This window comes from Schistocerca piceifrons, chromosome 3 (assembly GCF_021461385.2).
Source record: "Schistocerca piceifrons isolate TAMUIC-IGC-003096 chromosome 3, iqSchPice1.1, whole genome shotgun sequence".
Classification (NCBI taxonomy): Eukaryota; Metazoa; Arthropoda; class Insecta; order Orthoptera; family Acrididae; genus Schistocerca; species Schistocerca piceifrons.
The window spans coordinates 363492659-363502942 of NC_060140.1; the positions used below are offsets into that span (position 1 = coordinate 363492659).

Here is a 10284-nt window from a genome sequence, read left to right on the forward strand (position 1 = left end):
AAAGTATGTTAAAAAAGGTATTTCAGTACATGAATAGTTCGGTTTTCTCCGGTGGTGCAAGAAATATCATAACGAAATTGATGTCAAAATAACACCCTGCATGTAATTACATTGTTAAAAACTACACTGGGAACACTACATTCGGTCATGTTATCATGACATTGGCAGTTTAAGACATACATGCTCTCAGTCTCAGTCAGTCAGTGGATGAACGATGAAGTATCAGCAGCAGCTGAAATCCTCATCTACCTCTGCATTGCAGAAGAAGCATAGAAGTAGGTACTCTTTACCTGTCTTTGGTACTATTACCACATGACGCAGTTATTCGCCTTCTATCAAGTTTCTTTTCTTTGGCCAACCACATGTTCCTTTCAGTGGACGCTTACTGTTTCTTCTTCTTCGTTCAGAAACAGCCTCCAGCATGTCTGCACCAGCTGTGCTAACCATCATGTCTGGACCAGCAACAGCCACCATTGTCTCATCAGGATGTGCAATGAACTCCAGCATGTTGGGGCCAGAAGTGGGAGCAGGACCCCGGGATCTTGTAGTGCACCTGAACAGCATGTTGGAGCAGGTCAATGAGCTGCTGTTATCCACCCCACACATCGATCTGTGTAGTGAAGGCAACCAGACAGTGGCCGACTCTCAGAAGCTGTGGTGGGGGCCATACACCACACGGTGCAGGTAAGTACTGGTTATCAAGAAATGCACCCTTTCAGAACACTAATGCTGTTACTTCAAAGACAGAGTGTTAATGTGGTATGAGAAGCTGCCAGTTCCACTCAGTGCTTCACTGCTTTTCACTTCAAATTTTAATTTGAGAATTGTCGAAAGCACTTAAATATCAGTGTAGAAGCATCAGAGACAACTTTTGGAATAGGAATGGGATGAACTGTTTCACACAGAACGTTACATCAACCAAGTGGATGACCTCTGAATATTCTCCATCTCAGGACATTTACTGTGATGGCCTGACACTATGTATAACATCATTGTATGATGGTCTTACACTCATGGTGAGACCTGAAAGTCGATCCATTTATGTGCATCACTTCAACATTACAAACGTGTTCAGCCTATGGATGGTGCAATGTGTTATGTCAGAAAGACTGAACTCTCTGATCAAACTGCGTATAAAGATATTGTGAACTATTTCTGTAATAAGTTGAGTGTACATACGGATGATTTGTAATAGTGTATCAATATAGTGTCAAAAGAAGAAGCAAATGGAACACTCATCATTTTGAAAGAGATACACACAGAGTTTAGTGCATACAAGAAATAGTTATTCGGGAAATAATATATATAAAGGATGATTAACAAAGATACACAAACATTCTAATGTTATTCTACAAGTAAAACTAAAGAAAAAAGTTCAATTTGACATAGGTCCACAAATGTCTAATTATGGAATTACTTATAATAAAAGATTTTGCCTGAAATTTAGCAACTTCGCTAATATGAAGCCACCGCAAAACTGAATGAGGTCAAAGTAAAGCACGATTTCCATTTATTTTGTTGTTATTGATCTGGTGAATCTAATAAAATATGTCCCAGATGTGTATCTGCAGTAGTTTTCCAGAAAATCAAGAGAAGCAAATACTATTATTTGGTTCCCATTAAGAATGTAGAAACGTTTATGTCATTTTTGGAAACCGTTAGTGAGTCGTTTTAGTCGTTTCCTCAACGAGTTAGTTTTCTGTATTGTTCAGTGAAAGAACACATGCCAGCGGTAACACCAGTTTCCGTCAGATCACCGAATTTAAGCATTGTCAGGCGGGGCTGGTACCTATATGGATGACCATCTGGTCTGCCTAGTGCTGTTGACAAGTGGGGTGCTCTCGGCCCTTGTGAGGCAAACTGAGGAGCTACTTGATTGAGAAGCAGCGGCTCTGGTCTTTGTCATGTGGCCGGGAGAGTGGTGTGCCGACCACATGCCCCTCCATATCTGCATCCAGTGACGCCTACGGGCTGAGGATGACACGTCGGCCGGCCGGTACCGTTAGGCCTTCATGGTAGGTTCTGGAGGAGATCTTTTTACCTGATAATATATCAGCAATGATTGTACATCCATCCAACTGTGGCAAGACAAATATTCTCATGTCACTACTAACACACCCAAATGCAGTCCAGTTTGAGCTCCTATGTGTATTTTCAGTGGCGCTGTTTCAACCCAAGTACAAGCTACTATAAGAGATACTGCACCCCACTTAGTATATGACAAGATGTTGAATAAGCATATGGTCATCGCCTCATAGACGGCTGTTTGAAGAAAGTTATATCTGCTAAGATTAGAATATTTGAACTGAGAGCAGATACTGAGAGAAACGTTTAAACCAGTTACTGAATCTCTTGATGGACTTTCAGTGAAATTAACCAAACGACAATGATGATGCTATTGCTGGTTTCATTAAGTATCGCAGTGACACTAGGACAGACAAAACATTTTGTGTCAGTGGTGAAAGGCAATACATGTTTGGCACACAACGCGTAAGTTTAAATTAAAAGCCAAAACAAAAAGGGGACATGGAATTTCAAAGAACAGCAGGCCCACTGAGCTTTATTGTCCAGAACCCTCTAAAACAGCAAAATTTTCATCGAAAGATGTGGATATGTGTGGCGAAATACTACAACTGACCAGTGTACACAGGAACGCACAAAACCAATGCAGAGCAAAATACAAAGACATTACTTAATAATTATTATTTGATGGTCGGTATGATAGTGGTGATGGTATTGACATTCAGCATATTGTGACAAGGCCTTGAAATATAATGGGAAAATTTAATGATGTAATGATTACTAGCCTGTGTAGGTCTGTTACAACTAATATTATTATTTCTGTCACGGTCATTATTCGGTTTAATTGGATAATTTATTTTGTTTTGTGGGGATTGGGAAGAAAGTTCGCGCTAGTTTCTTGTTGCGTCAAGTAATAAGAATAAAGAAGATAGTGACTCATCTAATGATGGTGAAAAATATAGAAGCTGTCTAAAAAAGGAAAGCACATAAAGCTATGCGTCTTTATTGGGCTAGAAATCATCGACCGTGGACAGTACCCGATTGGCGCAACGTAATGTGGAGTGATGAATCATGTTTTTGCCTATATTCAAATGACGTAAGTAGTCGAGTGCACCGAAGGTCAAATGAAGCCAGTTAACATAGTGAGGTAGAAATACTTTAAAAACAGGGTGTAAAATACATGATGACGAGAACATGAGCCACGCACGGCTCACTTGTTTTGTTTTCATTTTTCACTGACTGTTAGTATTTGAGTCCTTTAGATCCTCAATTTCACACATGGTAAATCCGGAAAATCCCATGCCAAACCTCACATTCTTCTTCCACCTTTCTTTGCCCGTTGCTCTGAGTTTATACAGATGTCAGTCACTCTAGCCATGGGACCCATACCGCCTAAAATATACAGTATCTGATCAAAAGAATCTGGACATCCCTATGCAATGTGGAATTCACCCTAAATGTCACAAGAGGCCGAATGGCTAGTGTAAAAGGAGGAGGGGAGTATAGTGTTGTCAGCAGAAAAGTAGTAACTGCAAACCAGTTCAATCAGGAGAACCCAGTGGCTTCGGAATTGAGGAAACATTAACACCTCAACGAAAGCGTTTCCAGTAGAATTGAAGCAGTTGTAAAGGCGTAAGGTGGTCACACTCCATGTTAATGTCCACTAGAATATGTATAGATTTTTTGATGAGATAGCATATGTGTGGAACACATTCATAAATACATATGCTGATCTTTTTTGGTATCACGCCCTGCGACAACTCTCAGAGAAAGAATCGGCCACACTTTCTGCATGACTCGCCAGTAATTTTGTCAGACAGTGCTTGGGTGCATATGGTGTAAGCTGTGACTAATTTATTCGATCGACAGAGCTGGGAAGTAATGTACCACTTCCTTGTAGCCCCAACTTGATTTCTAAATTCAAGGAGGCACTTCTTGGTATTCGCTTGAGAGTTGTTACAGGTACATGTCAGGAAATAAACCGCTCCACTCGCAACAATCACCACAACTGGCGCTGTTTAGGGTATCCTTCCACTTCCATATCGCAGACAATGGGTTATCCACATTACTGGTGACTACCCTGAAGAACAATAAAATTTTTGTATAAGTTGTACACTGAGGTGATGCCAGAGCGATATGCACACATACTGACTGACTGTAGTATCGTGTACACAAGATATAAAAGAGCAGTTCATTGGCAGATCTCTCATTCGTACTCAAGTGATTCATGCGAAAAGGTTCCGACGTCAGTATGGCCACATGATGGGAATTAACAGATTCTTAACGCGGAATGGTAGTTGGAACAAGATGCATGGGACATTCCATTTCGGAGATCGTTATGGAATTCAGTATTCCAAGGTCCACAGTGTCAAGCGTGTGTCGAGCTGTACCCGAGACGACTGGAAAAACCGCGGCCTTGCAGATGAGTCCAGATTTCAGCTGGTAAGAGCTGACGTTGAAGTGCGGCGTAGACTCAACGAAGCCATGTAACAAGGTTAAAGACAACGCACTGTGCAAGCACATGGAGACGGAAGCATGGCAGTGTGTCCACCACACGGACCACACACGCACACACACTCCGCTGCTCGACTCCCTGCGTCTCACTTCGTTATCGTCGCTCGCGTACGCCACTAGCCTCAAGATATGGTTGGACGCAAGGGCAGCAAGATCGCAGCCGCGCTAGAGCTACTCATCGATGCGATGGGAAGCAACCGCGGTCACCGACGACAGCCGAAGCGCCCACAGCGGAAACGGAAGAATGTGCACTGCTACAAGTGCCAGCAACTGGGGCACACTGCGGGTGTTTGCAAGAGCGCTGTCGCGTGCTTGAAGTGTGCAGCGGCGTACGAACACTCGTAGTTGAAGCAAGCCACGAGGGGAGGCCAGCAGATGCGCGAACTGCGGCGGCTAGCACGCCGCAAACTCGCGTTGCCCTGCGGCGGTGTCTGGTGCTAAGACGGCCGTCCCCCCTCCCCCCCCCCCCCACCACCGCCGCTCTGGTGGTGGGTGCGAGCCGCGCCGAGTCGAAACCGCCACCGATGTCGCCATGGCCGGCTACCAAGACGCCTTTGCGGCCGAACGGGCAGCGCTTAAGGAAGAGCTCGCAACTGTTCACCACCAGCTCCTGCAGTTGCGCGATGAGCTCTGTGTTCTCAAGAAGAAGGAGCCTGCCCCCGGCCCCGCCACCCATTTGGGACGCCCGGTGGGGGTGGACGCCGCCACGCAGACGCCCATCGACTCGCCCACTGCAGAAATGCAGGTGCCGATGGACGTCGAGTTGCCTGGACGGCCCACCCACTGTGGAGGCAGTCCCACGAACCAGGAAAGAGACGCCGTCCGCTTCCTCCCACGTTGACACGTCGAGGAAGAATCATTAGAGGCCTGCCGCTCCCAGATGAGAGCAGTGTGCGGCTGTTCCTTAAGAAGATCCCGGAGTCCATAAAGGATGCGTCGTACCCACAGCGGGACAACCCATATCATTTCACACCGCCGTACATTCTGAAGCCTCCCCTTCCCCACCAACCGTGCGACCTCCGCCATATCCGTGGGGTGTATTGCAAGAGGTGGTCTCGGAAGGAGCTGGGAGCGATATACGCCCTCCCTATCTTCACTCCCAGTGACTGGGAGCACATCTACCAGGTCGCAGAGAAGTGGCTGAAGGAGGACTGGCGCTCCGGCAGAAGACAGCCTTCCCCTGAGGACCTGGCTGCCGTAGCGTACTTCCAAAACCTGCGGAAGCAGTCTGAGAACCATCGGAAACAGAGGCCTTCATCACTACCATTGGCTACCATGGAGGAACAGCACCTTTGCTGATTAGACATCGGACTCGATGCACGGTCCGTAACTTAGTGAGACCGAGCAGGTGGTGGGTCCATAATGGTGTGGGCTGTAGTTTACCTGGAGTGGACTGGGTCCTCTGGTCCATCTGAACAGATCAGTGACAGGAATTCGCTATGTTACAGCTACAGGGATACCATTGGTAGGAATTCATGGACTTCATATTCCCAAAAAACGATGGAAATTCTATAATTCTATGGATGGCCATGTGCCATGTCATCGGGGTATAAGTATTCGTTACAGATTTGAACAACATTGTTTACTTGTCGAGCGAATGATTTTGGCAACCAGATCATGCGACATGAATCCCATCGAAGATTTATGGGACGTAATCGTGAGGTCAGATCGTGCACAAAATCCTGCAACTACGGACGGCTGTAGGGGCAGCCCGGCTCAGTATTTCCACAGAGGGCTTCCTATGTGCTGCAGTACCCTGGATAAAAGGAGGTCCGACACCATATTAGAATGTAATCTGTGGCTCTTGGCGATGTATGTAAATTGTTGTCAATATAAAGCTTCAATCATTTTTATTAACATCCCTAGAATTTCGAACGTGCGAGTTCTGTGCTAAGAGTAACCGCCGCACCATGCCGCGGAAACATTACTTGTAAACTGAGGGCGCTTGCGTAAGCACTCCTGCCACCTGGCACCAGACTGCCTAGCGGCATGCGACGTCTTCCCAGGACAGTGTGCGGGCTCCGGCCTGCGGCGCCGCGGACGCGCGTGTTTGCTCGTCGCGGCGCTCACGCAGCGGGCCGCGTACGCACGCACGCACAGACGAGGGCAGCGGCGGCCGGTCACGCGGCGCGCAGTTTGCTCAGGAAACACTGGCGCGCCGCCGCCGCCTCCGCCGCCGCCGCCGCCGCCCCCGCCAGCTGTTTACCTATGGTAATGTGCCTCGCGCGTCGTACAACGCCTCGCGGCTGGACGGCTCACGCTCCGTGTGCCCCCCCTCCCCCCCTTCCCACCCCGGACGTACGCACCTGTGTTCTTTACGACTGGTATTACACTGCGCGCCGTCCCCTGTAATAATGGAAGCTGCCTTCCGTTGTCCACACTAGTGGAATCAGAACCACACCAACTTGAGAGCCGTTCAAACAGATCGCCATACTAAAACTACACTGTGGTGTTTAAAACGGCTCCAGTTTGCTCGACTCTTTGATACGAAATGTCGTGCATCCTAATAAATACAGCGATAGAAAAAAAAAAAAATTGAACAGTGTTTCAAAAACATTCTTCCAGTCTATGAACACTATTCTTCCATGTCAGGGCTTAACAACTCGCTGGTTTTGTGTACGGGTACTCATGCCTACTCACGCACTCGTTCTAAGGCAGAGTAATTGCGGTGTGAAAGGGGAGCGGGCTGAACGAATTACGCGCTCACTATGTGCTCGCGACAACACGGGACTAGCGCTGACTGTAAAATGGGAGATGGTAAGGTTTGGCAGCGGTGCGAACTAATACCAGCAATGGCGAATGGATGTTGTGTAATACCGACAATGAGATTTCCACTCTGCAGCGGAGTGTGGGCTGATATGAAACTTCCTGGCAGATTAAAACTGTGTGCCCGACCGAGACTCGAACTCGGGACCTTTGCCTTTCGAGGGCAAGTGCTCTACCAACTGAGCTACCGAAGCACGACTCACGCCCGCTACTCACAGCTTTACTTCTGCCAGTACCTCGTCTCCTACCTTCCAAACTTTACAGAAGCTCTCCTGCGAACCTTGCAGAACTAGCACTCCTGAAAGAAAGGATCTTGCGGAGACATGGCTTAGCCACAGCCTGGGGGATGTTTCCAGAACGAGATTTCCACTCTGCAGCGGAGTGTGCGCTGATATGAAACTTCCTGGCAGATTAAAACTGTGCGCCCGACCGAGACTCGAACTCCGGACCTTTGCCTTTCGCGGGCAAGTGCTCTACCAACTGAGCTACCGAAGCACGACTCACGCCCGGTACTCACAGCTTTACTTCTGCCAGTACCTCGTCTCCTACCTTCCAAACTTTACAGAAGCTCTCCTGCGAACCTTGCAGAACTAGCACTCCTGAAAGAAAGGATATTGCGGAGACATGGCTTAGCCACAGCCTGGGGGATGTTTCCAGAACGAGATTTCCACTCTGCAGCGGAGTGTGCGCTGATATGAAACTTCCTGGCAGATGAAAACTGTGTGCCCGACCGAGACTCGAACTCCGGACCTTTGCCTTTCGCGGGCAAGTGCTCTACCAACTGAGCTACCGAAGCACGACTCACGCCCGGTACTCACAGCTTTACTTCTGCCAGTACCTCGTCTCCTACCTTCCAAACTTTACAGAAGCTCTCCTGCGAACCTTGCAGAACTAGCACTCCTGAAAGAAAGGATATTGCGGAGACATGGCTTAGCCACAGCCTGGGGGATGTTTCCAGAATGAGATTTCCACTCTGCAGCGGAGTGTGTGCTGATATGAAACTTCCTGGCAGATTAAAACTGTGTGCCCGACCGAGACTCGAACTCGGGACCTTTGCCTTTCGAGGGCAAGTGCTCTACCAACTGAGCTACCGAAGCACGACTCACGCCTGGTACTCACAGCTTTACGTCTGCCAGTACCCCCAGGCTGTGGCTAAGCCATGTCTCCGCAATATCGTTTCTTTCAGGAGTGCTAGTTCTGCAAGGTTCGCAGGAGAGCTTCTGTAAAGTTTGGAAGGTGGGAGACGAGGTACTGGCAGAAGTAAAGCTGTGAGTACCGGGCGTGAGTCGTGCTTCGGTAGCTCAGTTGGTAGAGCACTTACCCGCGAAAGGCAAAGGTCCCGAGTTCGAGTCTCGGTCGGGCACACGGTTTTAATCTGCCAGGAAGTTTAATACCGACAATGTCTTCGGATTTCTATCTTACTTTTTCTACGCAGTAGGTGGGTCCGCAAAATATTTACTGTACAATAACTGAAGAGTTTCACGACTGTCAGTTTACAAACGCACTGCTGCATTACGAAGCCAAACTTTACGGACACTAAAAATGCGTAGTACAAGAGGTTTTAGTAAGTAAAAGGAAGCTCTCTGAGGAGAGAGGAGGAAGAAGAGGGAGAAAAATTAAGTGATTCTGCAGTCAGGATGAGCTACAAAATAGCACTTTTTTTTTTTTTTAAAGAAATCGTTCTTCTCATTCACTAATGGCGATTTAGTGAAAGAATACTTTGTAGCAGCAGCTTCGGGGAGAACAGTTTCACTTGGTGCCATTATGAAACAAGACATTCATACACTGAAGAGCCGCAGAAACTGCCACACCTGCCAAATATCGCGCAGAACGCCCGCAAGCACGCAAACACGCAGATGTGCCGCAACATGACGTGGCATGGACTCCACAAATGTCTGAAGTACTCCTGGGGGGATAGACACTTTGAATCCTGTAGCGCTATCCATAAATCCGCAAGAGTACGAGGGGATGGAGATCTCTTCTGAAAATCACGTTGCAAAGCATCCCAGATATCCTTAATAAAGTTAACGTCTGGCGAGTTTGGTGGCAAGCGGAAGTGTTTAAACTTAGAACAGTGTTCGTGGAGCCACTGTAGCACTTCTGGACGTCTGGCGTATCGCATTGTTTTGTTGAAATTGCCCAAGTCAGTCGGAATGCAAAATGGACATGAATGGATGCAGGTGATCCGACGGGATGCTTCATACGTGCCACCTGTCAGAGTCGTTTCTAACCATATCAGGGGTCCCATATCGCTCCAAATGCACACGCCATACACCATTATAGAGTCCAGCTTGAACAGTACCCTGCTGATATGGAGGGTCTATTGATTCATGAGGTTGTATCGATACTTGTACACGTGCATCCGCCCGGTTCAATTTGAAATGAAAATCGTACGACCAGAGCAACATGTTTTCTGTCATCAACAGCCCTTGTCGGTATTGCAGGACCCAGGCGAAGCTGCAGCCTTGTGTCGTGCAGTCGTCAAAAGTACACGAGCGGGCCTTCGGCTCCGAAAGCCCATATCGACGATATTTCGCTGAATGGTTCGCACGCTGACACTTGTTGATGGCACAGCATTGAAATCTGCAGCAATTTGAGGAAGGGCTGCACTTTTGTCGATTTGAAAGATTCTCATCAGTTGTTATCGGTCGTGTTCTTGCAGGATCTTTTTCCGGCCACTGAAATGTCGGAGACTTTGTAAGTAGGCTGTATAGGTTTTTTTTGTTGGTAACGCCACGTAGCGCTCTGTATGAAAATCACTGGCTGTGCTGTGTGCAGTCTGTGGCTGGTTAGCATTGTTTTAATATTCGCCATTGTAGTGTTGGGCAGGTGAATGTGAACGTGTGCATTGTTTTAATACTCGCCATTGTAGCGTTGGGCAGTTGGCTGTTAACAGCGCGTAGCGTTGGGCAGTTGGAGGTGAGCCGCCAGCAGTGGTAGATGTGGGGAAAGAAATGGCGGAGTTCTGAAATTGGTAGGACT

At 47.6% G+C, this 10284-nt stretch overlaps 2 non-coding genes across 2 annotated transcripts; both read right to left on the reverse strand.

The window, feature by feature from the left end:
* Nucleotides 1-7422: 7422 nt before the first annotated feature.
* On the reverse strand, nt 7423-7497 carry Trnas-cga. The gene has a single exon. It is a non-coding gene; the product is annotated as a tRNA-Ser (tRNA).
* Nucleotides 7498-8325: 828 nt separating this feature from the next.
* Trnas-cga lies at nt 8326-8400 on the reverse strand. Its single transcript has one exon. It is a non-coding gene; the product is annotated as a tRNA-Ser (tRNA).
* Nucleotides 8401-10284: the final 1884 nt, after the last annotated feature.